The sequence below is a fragment of the Homalodisca vitripennis genome, chromosome 1, assembly GCF_021130785.1.
Source record: "Homalodisca vitripennis isolate AUS2020 chromosome 1, UT_GWSS_2.1, whole genome shotgun sequence".
Taxonomy (NCBI): Eukaryota; Metazoa; Arthropoda; class Insecta; order Hemiptera; family Cicadellidae; genus Homalodisca; species Homalodisca vitripennis.
Window position 1 is genome coordinate 12,385,219 of NC_060207.1, and position 16,586 is coordinate 12,401,804.

Here is a 16,586-nt window from a genome sequence, read left to right on the forward strand (position 1 = left end):
AAATATAATGTAATCTAGGCGAAGAGGTAGAGTCAGATCTAGACGCTTCACAAAGAGGAAGATGTACTGGAGACAAACTTAATATTTACAGGCATGTTTGTTATGACCGGAGCAATTTCGAAGCGGGGAGTTTCCGGCTGATGATTTTGAGTAGGTCATGAACTTTCTGGAGTCCGAAACATTCAGAGGTAGAATATTCCAGATGCTCGGAAGTTCTAAAGGTCGGCTGCTTCTAGCGGTAGAAAGCTTCCAAGTATTTACGAGTTAAGCAATACATAGTCTAAGCAGTCTCTACTTTCCTCAAGTCCAAATGGAGCAATGCTTTCGTGATCCTGATAATATAGTCAAAGTTCTTCCAGTGATGGTGTACTTTACTCAGAGGTGTCTAGAAGCAACCTGGTTCAGATCCAGGAAGTTTAATCACCAGGTTCTATGGACTAGGCTGGAAATCTACATCAAGGTTGTGAGGCCGGTGAACATAAAGTTCTTGTCATAGAAATACAAAAAGGCAAGAGTACACCACCACATGTCTCGTAGGTTGCGTGCCAAAAAGTATATAAACTCATTCCGTTAGGTTATACGTGTTCCTATGTTTACAGATTTATTTATTTTGTGATCTCTTCGTTGTCATAGTGATAAACGTTGTGTGTCTCATAAGTGATGTAAAACTGTTCTCTAACGATCAGCCAAATCCCATGGAATGACATGCACTGTCATCAAACCCGAGGTTGCTTATATAGAAATAAAAGCTTCATGGCAGATTTCAAATGTATAGGTCAGTTCGTTTCTATGATATCTTGCGGACCGACAGACAGCAATTACACCTCTACACCCTTTCGAGTGATACTCTTCGCTCAGAAAATTACTAATAAATGTCGGTTGGAATCTTTGAAATATGTGGTATTGTAGCAATAGTCTACTACAGCTCACCTTAAATTATAAAAGCGTATGAATAGATAAATAAGATGTCCATGGTTGGGGATTGTTATATGAGACGATTTAAAAAAATATAGTTTCTGTGTTTATCTTTACTAGTAGAATCCTAATTTTACATCACGGATATTAACATTTCCCAATGGCCCATGGTGTACATATTCTTTAAAATAACATAACGTATAATAGAATAACAAAATTTAGTCTAAAATATATTGTGTTCTTAGAGAAAATCTATACATTTTCTTATCCTAGTCCTAACAATGTTATGATTAAATACGGAAGTGATTTTGTTACGTTTTCACGCGTAAAGTTTCAAACGATTGTCGTTCTTAGCGTCCCTGTTTAAAATATAGGCTTATTCTTTTTTCAAAACTCCCTCCGCGTTACGTGGAAAATCCCATTTTAGTCTATAAAGTTGTGAAATATTAATTGAAAGAGCCTGTTAATTGTAATCAAATGTTCTGTGTAAACATTGCTTTATGTGGCAGCACAACCTTATGTTTTCATTAATTTAACTACTATTTTCAATTTCTCTACATTTATAGTGTAAAAAGCATAGAGTAAGCTTTATATTTACTACACCTCTTATTAGAATCTTTTCTGCAATAGCTGTTCAGCACAGAGTAAAAAATACCCAGATAAGAAAATTTAACGTTTCAGTAAAAATTTACTTTAGATTATACATTTCAGAAAATATAAGTATTAGATAAAAAAAAGTAACTAACCAACTTTTACCTTAAATTTAAAGGCTATTATAAAACCCACCTTAGTTGTCTTTTGAGAGAAATAGCATTCTCACACCTGTATATGTAAATGTATTTTCATGATCTTGGAAGTATATTGCACTAGAAACCATAAGTGCAACCACACATATGCACAGCCCGAAACTACGTGCGAAGCCGCGAATAACTGCAAGTATTAAAATAAGAATTACTGGTAATTTTAATCTAGTAATTTTCATGAAACAAGTAGTTGAACAATTACAGACACAATAACGGGATAGTCATTTTCACAATTATTTTTAATAATATATTAAAAATAATAATTATATGCGTTATATGCGTGAACAGCTGACATCGCAGTAAACTACCAATTTAAATGTATTAGAACTATTTGGACATGCTGTTCTCTTCGCAGGTAAAAACAAATTTTGACTTTCTAGCATATTGAATATATCAGGGAATATGAAAAGTCCCTTAGTTTATTTTTCTTTTTAAATAAACCACAATATTCCCTTTCAACCAAATTCTCTTTAAATGTAGGATTAATGGCCCAGCTAAATTTTATGTGGCCGCAATATTTAATCAAATTGAATGTGATGGTTTCAATCAAATTTACTCTTCTTAGAAATGGAAACACTCGTACTTGACGAAAATATTGCTCACTAAACCAATCATTGTGTCATTCTTAAAGTAATGAATACAGCGTACTTTAATTACTTAGGTATTTTTGTTGTTGTACTAGGAGTAAACGGAAGTAATACACAAACAAACAAAAATTTTAGACCGAAGTGGAAAAGAATATGAACAAAACTTCAGACTAAAATGCAAGACAGAATGCCTGAATAATAGAAAGTTCTAGTTGAAATGTTGGGTGACTTTTAGCGCTACCAGGCTGTTGATTTACCAGGCTATGTAATATTTAAATATAACCACAACAGTATCTCGCTTTAGAATTTTCATGTTTATAGCTCTTGGAATTGTTCTGACAGTTTTGTGGGAAACACATAACATAGCCATATTGGGAAGGATTGATTCAATGTGAACGTTGAATTTAGCTCCAGTTCACCTTCCTCTTAGTGCAGCGTCTGGAATCTTACCCTGACGACTGAATAGATCCAAAAAATTTGGTGACGAAGCTCAAAATGAACTCTTTACATCGGTTCGATATCAGAGACACCTAAATTACAAAAATTTGTGTAATAGGTGAAGAGTTATTCTCATTGTCTTATCAGGTTCACAGTTGCAGGATGTTTTAGGCACGATTAGGGCAATCAAGTTTTCTACACATAACGTAGCTTTGGTGGGAAGGGTTGATTCAATGTGAATGTTCAGTTTATGTTCAGTTCACCTTCCTCTTAGTGCAGCGTCTTGGAGTCATCTGGAGTCATGTTCGTCTGAAGATATCCGAAAAAGTCGGTGACGAAAGAGGTAAAAATGATGAACATGACCAGATTCCAGGAGTTAAGTATGTGACACCGTCAGATTCCAGACGCTGCACTAAGAGAAAGATGAACTGTGTGAGAAAGTCAAAGAAATTCTATATCTTCTGTTCAGTCTTCAATGGACTCGAGGTGTCCATGGTCTCCAAAGACGCCGGACCTTTCTGGTAGAAATAGATCAGGTTCAAATCCTGTCTGTGTTTGTAGCATTTGTACCAGTACCATCGAGCCGTACCACTGTATCGACTCTCCCCCGTTTGATAAGATCTTCGCACAGGTCTGTCGGTGGTCCATGATGACGGGTAGAATAAGACTAGAAAATCGGCCTCTCCTTTTTATAAAAGAATGTTTCGGTCTTAAATTTTTTATATTATATTATATTCCTCTTGGAAGGATGGAGAGAGGGGTGCATGCGCCTCTTTCTCTTCCTTGAAGCCGGCACTGCGTTTAGATACAGCGTGTGCTAAACTACATTCACATATTAATAATGGAAAATTTCTCTGCGACACTATTTCCGGAGTATTTCCATAAAGTTATGTCTGCATCGTCGATCGGATTTATTGCCGAAGTCGTTAATCGACAGTTTCTTGGCGGCTACCGACCGGCTTGGCCACTCCAAGGCAATCCGGTCCTCTTCTTTTATCGACTCCCCGGGTTTTAGAAAGCTGGATGTAGCGTAACGACCTATCCGGTGATTTCCGTCCATTGATATATTTCACTGATGGTATTATTGTCGTGGAATAGGGAGGGGGAGATTTGGGTAGTACACCTACAATTTAACTTTAAAGTGAATATGTAATTAGACAAATAATTTTTCCACCCATACATTAAATTCTTTGCCATTCGTACGAATTGTGTATTATCTATCTATATATATAAAAATGAAACTGTTCGTGTGTAACAGCATCACTCACAAACGGCTGGACGGATTCGCCTAATTTTTTTTTAAATTTGTTCGTCTTGATCTGTAGAAGGTTATAGGATACTTTTTATCCCTTTCCCGATTCAGGATTCCGCCCCACTGGTTACAGAAATACCCGTAAGAAATGCATTGCAGCAAACATATGTTATTAAGTGAAAGAGTCTTTTCAAATTTTTAATCAGCTGTTCTTTGTAAACATATATAATGCGACAAAAAATATATTTATATATAAATTTCTTTACACTTATAGTTTTAAAGCATAGAGTAAGCTTAAGAGAAACGACAAATTTTGTTTAAACTGTTTCTGCAATCATAATATATAAAAATGAATGTTTGTGTGTTTGTCCTTTATAGACTCAGAAACTATTGGACCGATCACTATGAAAATTTGTATTTTTCTATGTAGAAGGTTTATACGCAATGCCCATTGATGTAACTAACCACCAGGCTGTACTGCAAGATATAAAAGTTATCAAAGCGCCTGCACATTATAAACTGCAATTACAACACAGTAGTTACGTATATTAAAATATCCAAACACTATTTGAAGGCAAAGAAATATACGGGCAAAGCTTAAGAGACGCGTGCGAAGCCGCGGGAAACAGCTAGTAATGTATATGGAGCGATTAACACATGTGAAGATGTGTTTGGAAATGTTCGTTTTTCAATAAAATATTAAACACAAATTATAGAGAAGATTGCCAAAAATATCAAAGAGTTTACAACAGTTTGGTTAAATTAATTATGCCACATAAATGAAATATGTGCTCAAAATCACCTAAACAAAGATTATAAAATTCAACAATACATATACAGTACATTACATAAGTAACATATGTGAATATTTATACAGAAGTTAATAGTATTCTTAGTGAAAGCACTTGTGAAAGCAATACGATATGGTCCTATGTATTTTAACAATCGAATTACAGTAGTCAAATATCTTCCATCTGATACCCATTTTTCAGTGTTCATGATTAAGAGGACCAAAGGTTTTAATTTTAGTAATTTAATTTTAGTAATTTAAGTATAACTGCGAGTCATTCTCATTTAAGGTTCTGCACTAGTAGTTCTAATTAATTATATTTCCAACGCAAAACTGGACTTTCCTATTTCCCCCCGAGAAACAATATACGAGTAAATAGACCTATATATAATTTTGTAATGAGATTAGATTCAAAACAGTAGTTTTCTAACTTATATGTATATAGATAATTGTGACTAAAAACTAAAATAAACATCAATAATACTAACACATTTCAATATTTGTTCTATTACAGTTGTCATTAATCTATAAAGACGATACATGATACAATAAAGTGAATGTTCTTGCTTCCCATTCCATGTTCGCAAAATCATACTATTTCCTTCGTACAGTCTAGGAATTGTATAATAATTTATATATCTAATTATTATGACATATATAATGATTGAAAAATGGATATTAAGTCCCCTCGATGATTTTATGTCATAGAAATTGCATTTAATGTCTCATGTATTGTGTGTGATCCCACTTGCTATAATCACTGACTCACTGCGCTCGCTTGTTTCCTCAAACTTTAGTCACGGAGCGAATGGTTTTTTGAATAAAACTAATGCCCAGTTTTTGTTGCTTCAGCTACTGTAAATACGTCGTCCCACATTGTCTAAGGAAACAAAACTTAATACGTTAATTTACTAACACATTCCCAATTTAGTAGAGAATAAATTAATTGGTTCGCATTGTTGTCACGGAGTTAAAATAAGAAGTGTTGTTACTTTTGGTATGCTTTCACTCTATATGTAAACAAATTGAACATATTGGTTAAATTAATTAAACATATGGTTATGCGATTGATTACACTTGACAGGCACTTTTAATTAATATTAGACAACTCTAGAGACCAAGAAGGAAATGTTTGCAACATTAGAGACCAGTGAGGTGTAGCCCGGAGGGATTATTGAAATAAGAATATAACTATATTCACCACAGATACCCTAATAATGTTCATGTAAAATTTCAGTACAATCGATTGAATAGTTTATGCTTGAGAGCAAAAAACAAAACAAAAAACAAATAAATAAAAAAAGAAAAAAACGGAACACGGAAACGAAAACGAAAACGAAAAAGGAAACGAAAACGAAAACGAAAACGAAAACGAAAATGAAAATAAAAACTAAAACAAAACTAATAAAAAACAAAAAGAAAAGAAACAAGCAAAAGATTTTTCGCATTTATCATTAGGATGTGTACACTAAATCATAGCATAATAAAATGGTCTGATGCAGTAATAACGAATATGTTATTGATACTGCTTTTAAAAATTAATTTTGACATTTTGTTTACAAACCAGAAACTATTTATTTGCCTTGCTTTCTAGTAAATGTAAATGGAGCTATAATACAAGGAGAGTTACATTAGACTTGACAACCTGTTTCGCCGGTTGTCGAGGGCACGGAGCATGCGTCGCCCATTGGTCGGTTGCTGCTGGGTATGCAACTACGTGCATCGGTGTCCTTCGTCAGATCTCTCGATACAATGTCGCCTTATCAGGCAATTTCGTCTCGTTACTTCATCGGGGTTTTATAATGCCTTTGACACACTATTAGTGGATGGAGCGCGGCCGGTTCGGTTATTAAGGTAATTACAGGCGGTGTGGGGACGATTTACGAGCGGCGTTTTCCATGTTGCGCTCCTTGGCCTCACCTCCGCCTCTGTCTCAGCAGAAGATGGACGGACGGACTCGAGTCACACGTCCTGACCGATGAGATAAAAGTTTTCCAAAACCGCTAATACGGCAAAGCGTCGGATTGAAACATAAATTAGCCGCTCCTCCAATCAACGGTAACGAGGGCCGGTCTGACTAGTCCGGCTAGTGATCAGAGAGCGAGAGAGATAGAGCAAGCCTTCTCTCTCTTTTTAGCGCGTGCTATCATTAAAACCAGATTAAAGTAATTGCAACGCTGTGCTTGGATTATTGTGTTCCTTCACAACAGTGTTTTGTTTCTCAGTTTAGGACGTAAACAAACTATGAGGCATTGGTGATCACTGCGTAAACACTTTTTATAACTCACCTTTCAAGGAAACAGGATTTTCCGGACATTTGCCACCATCGTTGCCATTACAAAAATCAGTAACACTACGTTTCGAGATCTCCAATCTGACCTCTTCCTCAGGTGAACGACTAACCTAACACATAAGTAGTTTACATGAAACAAAACGTTTTGGAGTTACGAAACGAGGCGTAAACGTATGTTTAAATTTTCCGATCGCTAAATAACCAAAATCCATGAGTTTTAAAGTATACCAAATCTCGGACAACCTAATATCTGGTAGCCCACGATACCACCCATATATATATATATATATATATATATATATATATATTATATATATATATATATATATGAACCTTTACCTAGACTCACAAAACCTCCGACAATACCTTGATTAATCCAGGCTGTTATTAAAAATACGTCTCTGTGAAATCCGACTAAAAGCATTATGAAAGAAAGGATCTTTCGGACATTTGCCATCGTTCTGTGATACAAAAATCAGTAACACTACGTTTCGAGATCGCCAATCTAACCTCTTCCTCAGGTGAATAGGTAAACTAATCAAAGAAGTAGCGTAAATGCAACAAGACGTTTTAGAGTTACGAAACTAGGCATAAACATACTTTTAAACTTCAGAGCGCTAGAAAATCCGGCCCCAAAACCTCTAATTTATGAGTTAATGAGTTATAATACCACATCTGGAACAACCTAATCTTTGGTAGCCCACGACACCACATATATATTATATCTTCATCTAGACTCAAAAAACCTCCTAATGCCTTGATTAATCTAGTCTGTTATTGAAAATATGTGTCTGTGAAACCCGAATAAAATTGTGCAAGAAACAGGATTTTCCGGACATTTTCCATCGTTCAGTGATACAATAATCAGTAACACTACATTTCGAGATCTCCAGCCTGACGTCTTTGCCATGTGAATAACTAACCTCTGCGTATAAATATAATATAAAATATATAAATATATATTTTATATTATATATAAATATATAAAATAACTACAATCTGCGTTAAAGTAATCAAAATATCCGCAGAGGTTTCACTACTGGCTGGTTTATACCTTCCAGTTGAACCCACACTGGGTACAGCAAAAACCGATGTGTTACTTCTGGGCATCCTTATGGATGACCAGGAGCGGCACATCACTAACCGCAAATTTCGAGATTCTGGGGCCCAAGGTCAATTCGATAGGTATAGTTTACTGCAGAAGATGACTGTTGGAGTTGGAGGGTTCGTTCCCTAAGAGTCAAAGGTTCTTGCCAGCCTAGACATAAGCGTTTGCCAACCCCCTGCCTGCCTTGACTGGAGAGATGGTTCAGAGCTGGCTTCCCTCCTTCCGAGGGAACATGACTAGATTAGTACCCCAAATTTGTCCTCTTGAATCTTGACAGGAGGTGGCGTCTACCCCCAACCTTACCATTCTAGAATTTCTGTCACTCTGGAAGGACAACAAAGGTTCTTATGGACTAGGTGCAATTTTCTAAGCTTCTTGTCCTAAAAGAACAAAAAAATCAAATAATACCAGAGCATTGTGATGACAAGCATTATTCAGGAATTATAACAACCATGTTATGTGTCAACTCTATGCACACTAACTCTAAAACAAGTAGCCTACTTAATAATAATAAAACACTAATTGTTATAACCGAACTTTACGGAATACAGAACACAACGTATTTGCACTCACTGACACCCTTCAGATATTTTCGTAATTCAGTTCTGTTGTAAATAGGTTTTCCTTGTAACTCAACCTCTTAGATCACCTACAGATTCATTTCATTTCATTCATCGGCAGTTTTTGGTATTCAAATATTGAGGAATTATAACAACCATGCTATGTGTCAACTCTATGCACACTAACTCTAAAACAAGTAGCCTACTTAATAATAATAAAACACTAATTGTTATAACCGAACTTTACGGAATACAGAACACAACCGTATTTGCACTCACTGACACCCTTAAGATATTTTCGTAATTCAGTTTTGTTGTAAATAGGTTTTTCTTGTAACTCAATCTCTTAGATCACCTACAGATTCATTTCATTTCATTTCATTCATCGACAGTTTTTGGTATTCAAATATTGAGGAATTATAACAACCATGTTATGTGTCAACTCTATGCACACATTAACTCTAAAACAAGTAGTACTTAGTAATAATAAAACGCTAATTGTTATAACCGAACTTACGGAATACAGTACACAACGTATTTGCACTCACTGACACCCTTCAGATATTTTCGTATTTCAGTTCTGTAGTAAATAGAAAATACAAATAGTCCTTGGAACTCAACCTCTTAGATCACCTACGGATTCATTTCATTTAGTGTCTCGGGAGTTTTTGGTATTCAAATATTGAGAACCAATGCTTAGAAATCCTAAATATAAAAACAAGAAGATGGCAATTTTTAGAAACTTTAATTGGACGAGGAAATATATTTAGAAAATCATTTAACAATATCTCAAGACATTTTGGCTATTACACAAGATAAATATAACCATGGGAAAACTATCATTAGTTCCAAAAAAGGCTAATTGACTCTCTGCAGAACGTTTTCATCCATCAACGTTGGTCACATTGACAGAAGAACCGGTAACTAACAGTTTAATATACTCATTCAATTTATCAATAAAGCATTAAATCGCGGTCTAAACCATATGAATGAAATTTTGTTCCTCTAATGAATTTAAGTATTTACGAACTGAGCATGCATGTGGTATATGTACAACATTGTGGTTTGGTCTATGAAATTTAGCACATAATATATTAAATTTATTGCGGAGTCAAGGTCAAACCATCATTAGTTTTTATGTTCGTTTACGACGAAAACCAGCACGTGGCTTGGCAAACAAGCTATTTGTTTTAAAAACGTAAACAACTACAATAAAAAACCACTTGGTTTGGGTCATGGAGCACACTTAATAAACTACACCTATTTATGAAGTAAGAATTTGAAAATCCATTTACATATTATGTTAACCAACCCGTCTCTTAAGGTGTTGTCCTTGGTCATCATCGTGAAGGTCAACATTATCTCCTAGCAGTTTTAGGAGCAGCGTCATCAATTTCTGCTAACTAGACAATAGTCTTATGGCTTAAACTTTCGGTACTTTATCGTTTAAGTATTAAAGAAGTTTACACTTTACAAGAAAAAAGTAAAGAGCGTTCGATGCTAATTCATTTTATCTGTAAAATGAGACAACCACACAAATTGTACGGCCAAAACTAAGGACGAAAAAAGTGTTAACATTACGTCTATCGAGTAAAACTAAAGGTCAGTTTACTTAACATATCCGATTGTAATATGTCGCAAAAGGAATACATTTATGGTAGAAAAAGGAAACACATAGATATGATGAGGCTATTATATGTTCTTCAGTATTCAAACTTTTAAGTTAGAGTTTTAAAGTAAACTTTTATAATTGTTTTATAAACCTTTATAAAAGTTTACTTTGAAAATCTCGTGGTAGTATATAAACTTTTCCACAATTGTTTAAACACAAAACTCATTGTACGTAATGGTATACAACGTACCATGACATGGGACTTAAAAATTTTTAAAAAATTACATGAAACTTTAAAAGAGTTTTTTTAGCTATTTTTTATTTTGCCTATGTAGGCTACTTATATTTTTGAATAACACTTAAAAAAAATATTCTTCCTCTCTACTTGCAACAAGAATGTATTTGTGCACCTTAAAATTGGTCAGATTTTGTATTATGAACGCTAATCAGTATGACTACAGGTTAGAAATATTTTGATTTTGTCCTTAATGTATCAACTAACCCCTCCAGTCTCAATATGTAAAATATAAACACTCGGGTTTGAATATTTTTATAATCCTGTAAATTTTTTTTCATATTGTAGAAAAATAAACAAATCACAGATAATACCAAGCATTCTTGGAACATTGGCTAAAACATTAATTTATATATGAAGTTTTGTATCCTATGGGCACTAAAAGATATATACCCTGAATGCCTGAGTGTACATCCATTTGAGACAGCTTAAACTTGGGAAGCTGTTAATTTGTTCTTGAATCTTAAAGTTGTAGATCCATCTCGATAGTATCTTGATCCTCGTGATCACAGGGACGATCTGTCTTATTGAAGCTCTCGTGAATTGTACCGAAGCTGTAGAGCCCCCGGGCTGTGAGAGTTTCAGACAGTTAGAACTTCCAGTTACCAATCTGGATAGAGCTCATGATCTGAGAACTTTCGGGCTGACTGACTTTCCGGCTTTTTGTTCTAGAAAACTCTCGTCCTTTAAAGTTTTGCACTTAAAGAACTTCAAAGCCTTGGTGTCCTTAGATATCACGTGTAGGTTAAGACAATCGTTTAAATATTGTCCAAACCTTTGGATCCGAAAGGCAGATACATCGATATCGAACTTTCCATAAGCCCTATCTGTCATCCATACTGATATAAATTAATGGTTCTTAAGAATTATCAAGACTACTTGTCACTTATACCCCGATACAAATTTGTTTACATAAACACCTAATTTAATCTTTGTATAATTGGTAGATTTTACATTGAATTTATTGTAACATACAATGGAAATGACATGTTCGTTGTTAAATGGTAAGAATTGTATTACCATTGTGTCGAATGAGCGTGATGACGTCGCATATCAGTAAAGTGCCAGTTAGCTTTGAGTATAACTTCCTTCCTTGACTCCACATGCGATTAGGAGCTGTTGTGGAAGACAGACTAGGCGTCAAAGACGAGGCTGGACAAAACTCATTATACGCGAGATTTGATAATCTTAGAGCTACTCGGGTGACCGATTTATTTGGCATAAATGTCCTGAGTTGTTTCTTCATTCTGTGACTGTTTGTTTGTTCGGCGATTGCCTAACATCAGCCTTGTGTCGTTTAATATTGAGATCAAACTAGCACATTGTTTCTGAAAAATACCACTTCATCTGAAAGGCTACCGGAGATGGATAGCTGAAATGATAACAACTGACGATCCAGTCCTTCTATTATGTGACGACTGTAACTCTTGTGCGAGTGACTCTAACTTATCCACGAATGCCCCTACTAAAGATACGATTTGCTGCTTTTAAAGTACAAATATATACTAAAACACCGTTTTAAAAACACGCCTTGCTTCGAATTTATGTAAAAACCAATACAACAGAGTATTTAAATAATTGACAGATCGTATGAACAAAATGAATGAGTTGTCGCACAGATGAACATTCAGAGGGTTCAAAAATCAATAAACACATATATAATTTTCGATGTTAATTAGGTTCAAGGTATGCTTTAGTAGTGAGGAAATCAACCATCTGATGAAAAGAGCCTTGATTTTGATTTCCCCCTGTAAAAAAATATAGAAGTTGTGTTGAATAGTTGAATAGAAAAGTTGAATAGAAGTTGTGACAAATTACATGTAATATTTGGTTTTCTACAATGACACACGCTTTACTACCTAATTAGAAAAACCAGTTATACTGTACATGGCACAAATTGACTGGTTTTTTTACATTCGACCGATTAGGCATAATCTGGAAAAAGAGTGATTTCCTTGTTTCCCACGGAATAGAAACGAACCTAATGAGCCACGTGCGCAATATATGGAGTGCTCGAACAACAACCAGCGGCGCGAGGCGGTTTGCGATATTTTAGAAGTTGGACTGGTTGGGTGAGTATGTATATTCAGATTTAAAATTCTTCTGAAACACAGACCTGTAATGTCTCATTATTTCTCTATATTGTTGACACGAAATTGTGTTTTCAACTTGAGATATTTTAAAGCGCCTTAGGCGCGGTAATTAATTAGATACAGTCATAAAAAACCATGTGATGTGGTTAAAGCGATTTTTTTTAAATAAACGTATTTATCCACTGCTTATGTCGTGCCAACATATGAAAATAAATAGCATTTTAAAATTTTATATTCGAAAATAACACTTCCAAATATATGTATTTTACATTGACCTTATGTTTATAAATCGAAATGGCACAATATTATCATCTTAGCCAACATTATGTTTTCAAATAAAGTAATTTATTTTTAATAGCTAAAATACATTGGAATTCTGAAATCCGGAAAGTGTCTTATTTAAAAAAATATATTGTTAAATATTTAATATGAATCTATAAATTGATAAGCAAAATTCTTTTATAGACTATGATTTTTAGAAATTGTCATTTAGTAATGAAAGTTCTGGTTTAGGCTATATATTTTAAAATTGATGACAAGTTCGTTGTTAAGAAAGGAGAGCCAAAACTGTTTTCTTCACAAATCACATAAACGCCATGAGGGTGAATGTGTTTTTATTAAAGTTCGCACAAACGTTCAGGAATAAATGTTGACCAATGTTCGTTCGCGGTTTTTGGGGCCAAAAGAAGCAATCCCAGGACTAAAATCATTTTCTGGATGCTAGTGATTATAAACATGGAGTATAAGCAAAATTGGCATGGACAGTACATATAATAAATCTAGACCCAGGATTAATTCAGGAGTAAATTAATGCTTCTTCAGCCAAGACGTGACTTCAGTGGCCATAGGGATTTGCATTTAATCCCCTGCTTACAATGTCTTATACGGCAAACATTTTAGACGAATGGTAATTGCAGAGCCAAGGATAGGTAGCCTTAAAACTAACTGTCGGTACAAATGTCATACACTTATTACGAATTGATAAAATTCGACATAAACTAGTGTTAGTGTGTACGTTGTATGGACTTTTATGAAAGACAGTCACTCATTAAGCATTGTTTGGTTTTGGAGAAAGTACAAGCATAGGCCAGAAATATTTTCTCGTCCAACAAATTCACGTTTCTCCCATATCACCTTGAAAAATATTTACTTGATTGAGTTACTGCTCTCAGTAAAGATTAACATAAATGTGGAATAAATATTAACTAAATAATATTGTTTAGCAATAGCAAAAACAAGAAGGATTACGTTCCTGGGTCAAAACAATTTCTAATTCTTTTAAGTGGGTCCTAGTAGCCCAAACTTCCTAGAGGACAAGTAATCGCATTCAATTAATCAGAAGTATTTTTAGTCTAGATGGAGTTATTATTTGTATGGTATTGGGGGCTACCAGAGACTAGATTGTTCTAGGTGGGGTACTTTAACTCAGATTTAGAGGTTTTGAGGCCGGATTGTTTAGCAATCTAAAGTTTCAAAATATATTTACGCCTTATTTCAAACTAAAAAACGTCTTGTTTTATTTACGCTACTTTAACCAAACATATTTTCTCTTGATGCCAGAGCATATGATGTAGATTGGCACTATTTGAGCTTGATGCATTCATTTCAAGAGTTATTTCCCACGCATTTCGGTTTGTCATGGCAAGAAGTTGGTTAGTAATCGAAATGACTGAGCCATGTAGGTTGTCATGTCTTGCTGGATTATGCTTTCAAGGTCCGTGTCGGCAGGTTTTCAGACCTGGACCCCAAATCCTGAAGTACCAGTTTGTGGTATTTTAATCGAGATTCTAACGAGCAGTGTTCCGAACGAAACAAAAGGTATATCTAAAATGTGATAATATTGTCTGCTGGTAACAGGTTTTACCATACAGAGTGGTGAAATGCACTTATCGAACTTGATCTCGCCTATTTTAAAATTAAGCTTCGTGCACGACTCAAGTTCGTTCCCTGTATATCTTGCAGATGAACAAAGCTGAGTAGACATTTTGCAAGCCCCCTGAGTGCCAATTTCACTGACACTCAACCGAATCTTATACAGCACTAACAACACTGATCTCCATCATGCCTATGTAGAAGTGAGTGTCATGTTAATACTTGAATTTGTTCCTCCTTGGAGGAACATGCACCATCATAGGACTCGGTCCTAACCATGTAAAAAAGTGTTATGAATATTGCCAATTATAATCACACAACCTACATTTTCGTATAGTCAATAGAGAAATGTTTCCCAAGAAAGAAATCGTTCGTCAAATAGTTATAGTTGGGGTATAATAGGAGGGTATGGAGAGGGTTAATAATATCAAACGATAATTACACCACATTTTGATTACTTTACCACATTTTAAACCAACCATCATACACGCAAAGAACAGTCGTGTCACCGTTAGCCAACGAGATAGAGACTGAAAGTAGCCATTTTAAGCCTAATAGTCGGTTTCGTGTGGTTGAAGGACATTTTTGTAACTTCATTGCCTTGTCAGATGGTTTGTTTTAAATGTGTCCAAATATTATCTATGAAGAAAACTGTCATTTTATAACTTTTATAATTTTGACACCCTCTAATTCGGTTCCACACCAAAACGAGCGTGTATCAGATCGATTTCTCTACACCAAAACGGGCGTTTATGAGATCGACTTCTCTACACCAAAACGAGCGTGTAGAGATCGACTTCTCTACACCAAAACGAGCGTGTATGAGATCGACTTCTCTACACCAAAACGAGCGTGTATGAGATCGACTTCTCTACACCAAAACGAGCGTGTATGAGATCGACTTCTCTACACCAAAACGAGCGTGTATGAGATCGACTTCTCTACACCAAAACGAGCGTGTATGAGATCGACTTCTCTACACCAAAACGAGCGTGTATCAGATCGACTTCTCTACACCAAAACGGGCGTTTATGAGATCGACTTCTCTACACCAAAACGAGCGTGTAGAGATCGACTTCTCTACACCAAAACGAGCGTGTAGGGATCGACTTCTCTACTCCAAAACGAGCGTGTATGAGATCGACTTCCTTACACCAAAACGAGCGTGTATGAGATCAACTTCTCTACACCAAAACGAGCATGTATGAGATTGAATATTCATGAAAAAGTAGATTGTGTGCTTGTACAATGTGAATTAGATCTCGCTCCTTATTTAGGACAAGCTTAGCGTTCAGACACAATCAACATTATCATTTCAGCTAAGCTCATGTTACCAACTACTCTAGTTGAAACTGGAAATCACCTCTTTATGGTAACGAACGTATACGTAATTTAACTAAGTAATAAGTTAACTCAAGCCGTAATCATAAATTTTGTCAGACGTAACAAATTGTTTACAAAGACAATATACTATTTACACGTACACAAGTAAAAACTGCACAACCTTACTTGTCGTCTAAACTTCATTGACGCAACCACTTTCTTGAATAGTTAACAGAGTCAATCAAAGCAAAAAACATTTCGCATAATGCTGCAAGCAAAATCAGACAAAAATTTGGTTATTAATTGTGCAGCATCCGGCTAAATTGGATTTTGGGCTGGTGAAAGTCTTGATGAGAACATCCGTTGACAAAATGCACCTGATGAGACAATAAGAACACCTCTTCATCTAAATTAAAATGGATAGCTGCTGGCTAAACCAAACATATCTCTTTTGTAGTATAGGTGTCTCTGGTGTCGAAACGAGGCAAGGAGTTAGTTTTCAACACCTTCGACAACGACTTTTTTATCACTTCATTTCATGAATGAAGTCTGTGACAGTTTCAGATTTCTGCTTGAAGGTGAGATTGGAGTTCCCTTCCCATCATATCTTCGTTATGTGTATTAAATTACCTTGGTGCCTCATTG

At 35.2% G+C, this 16,586-nt stretch overlaps 1 protein-coding gene across 1 annotated transcript in view; it reads left to right on the top strand.

Moving 5' to 3' along the window:
- Positions 1 to 16,586, top strand: part of LOC124357276 (thyrotroph embryonic factor) — a 299,371-nt gene that overhangs the window by 62,410 nt on the left and 220,375 nt on the right. The gene's annotated exons all lie outside the window — the stretch shown is intronic.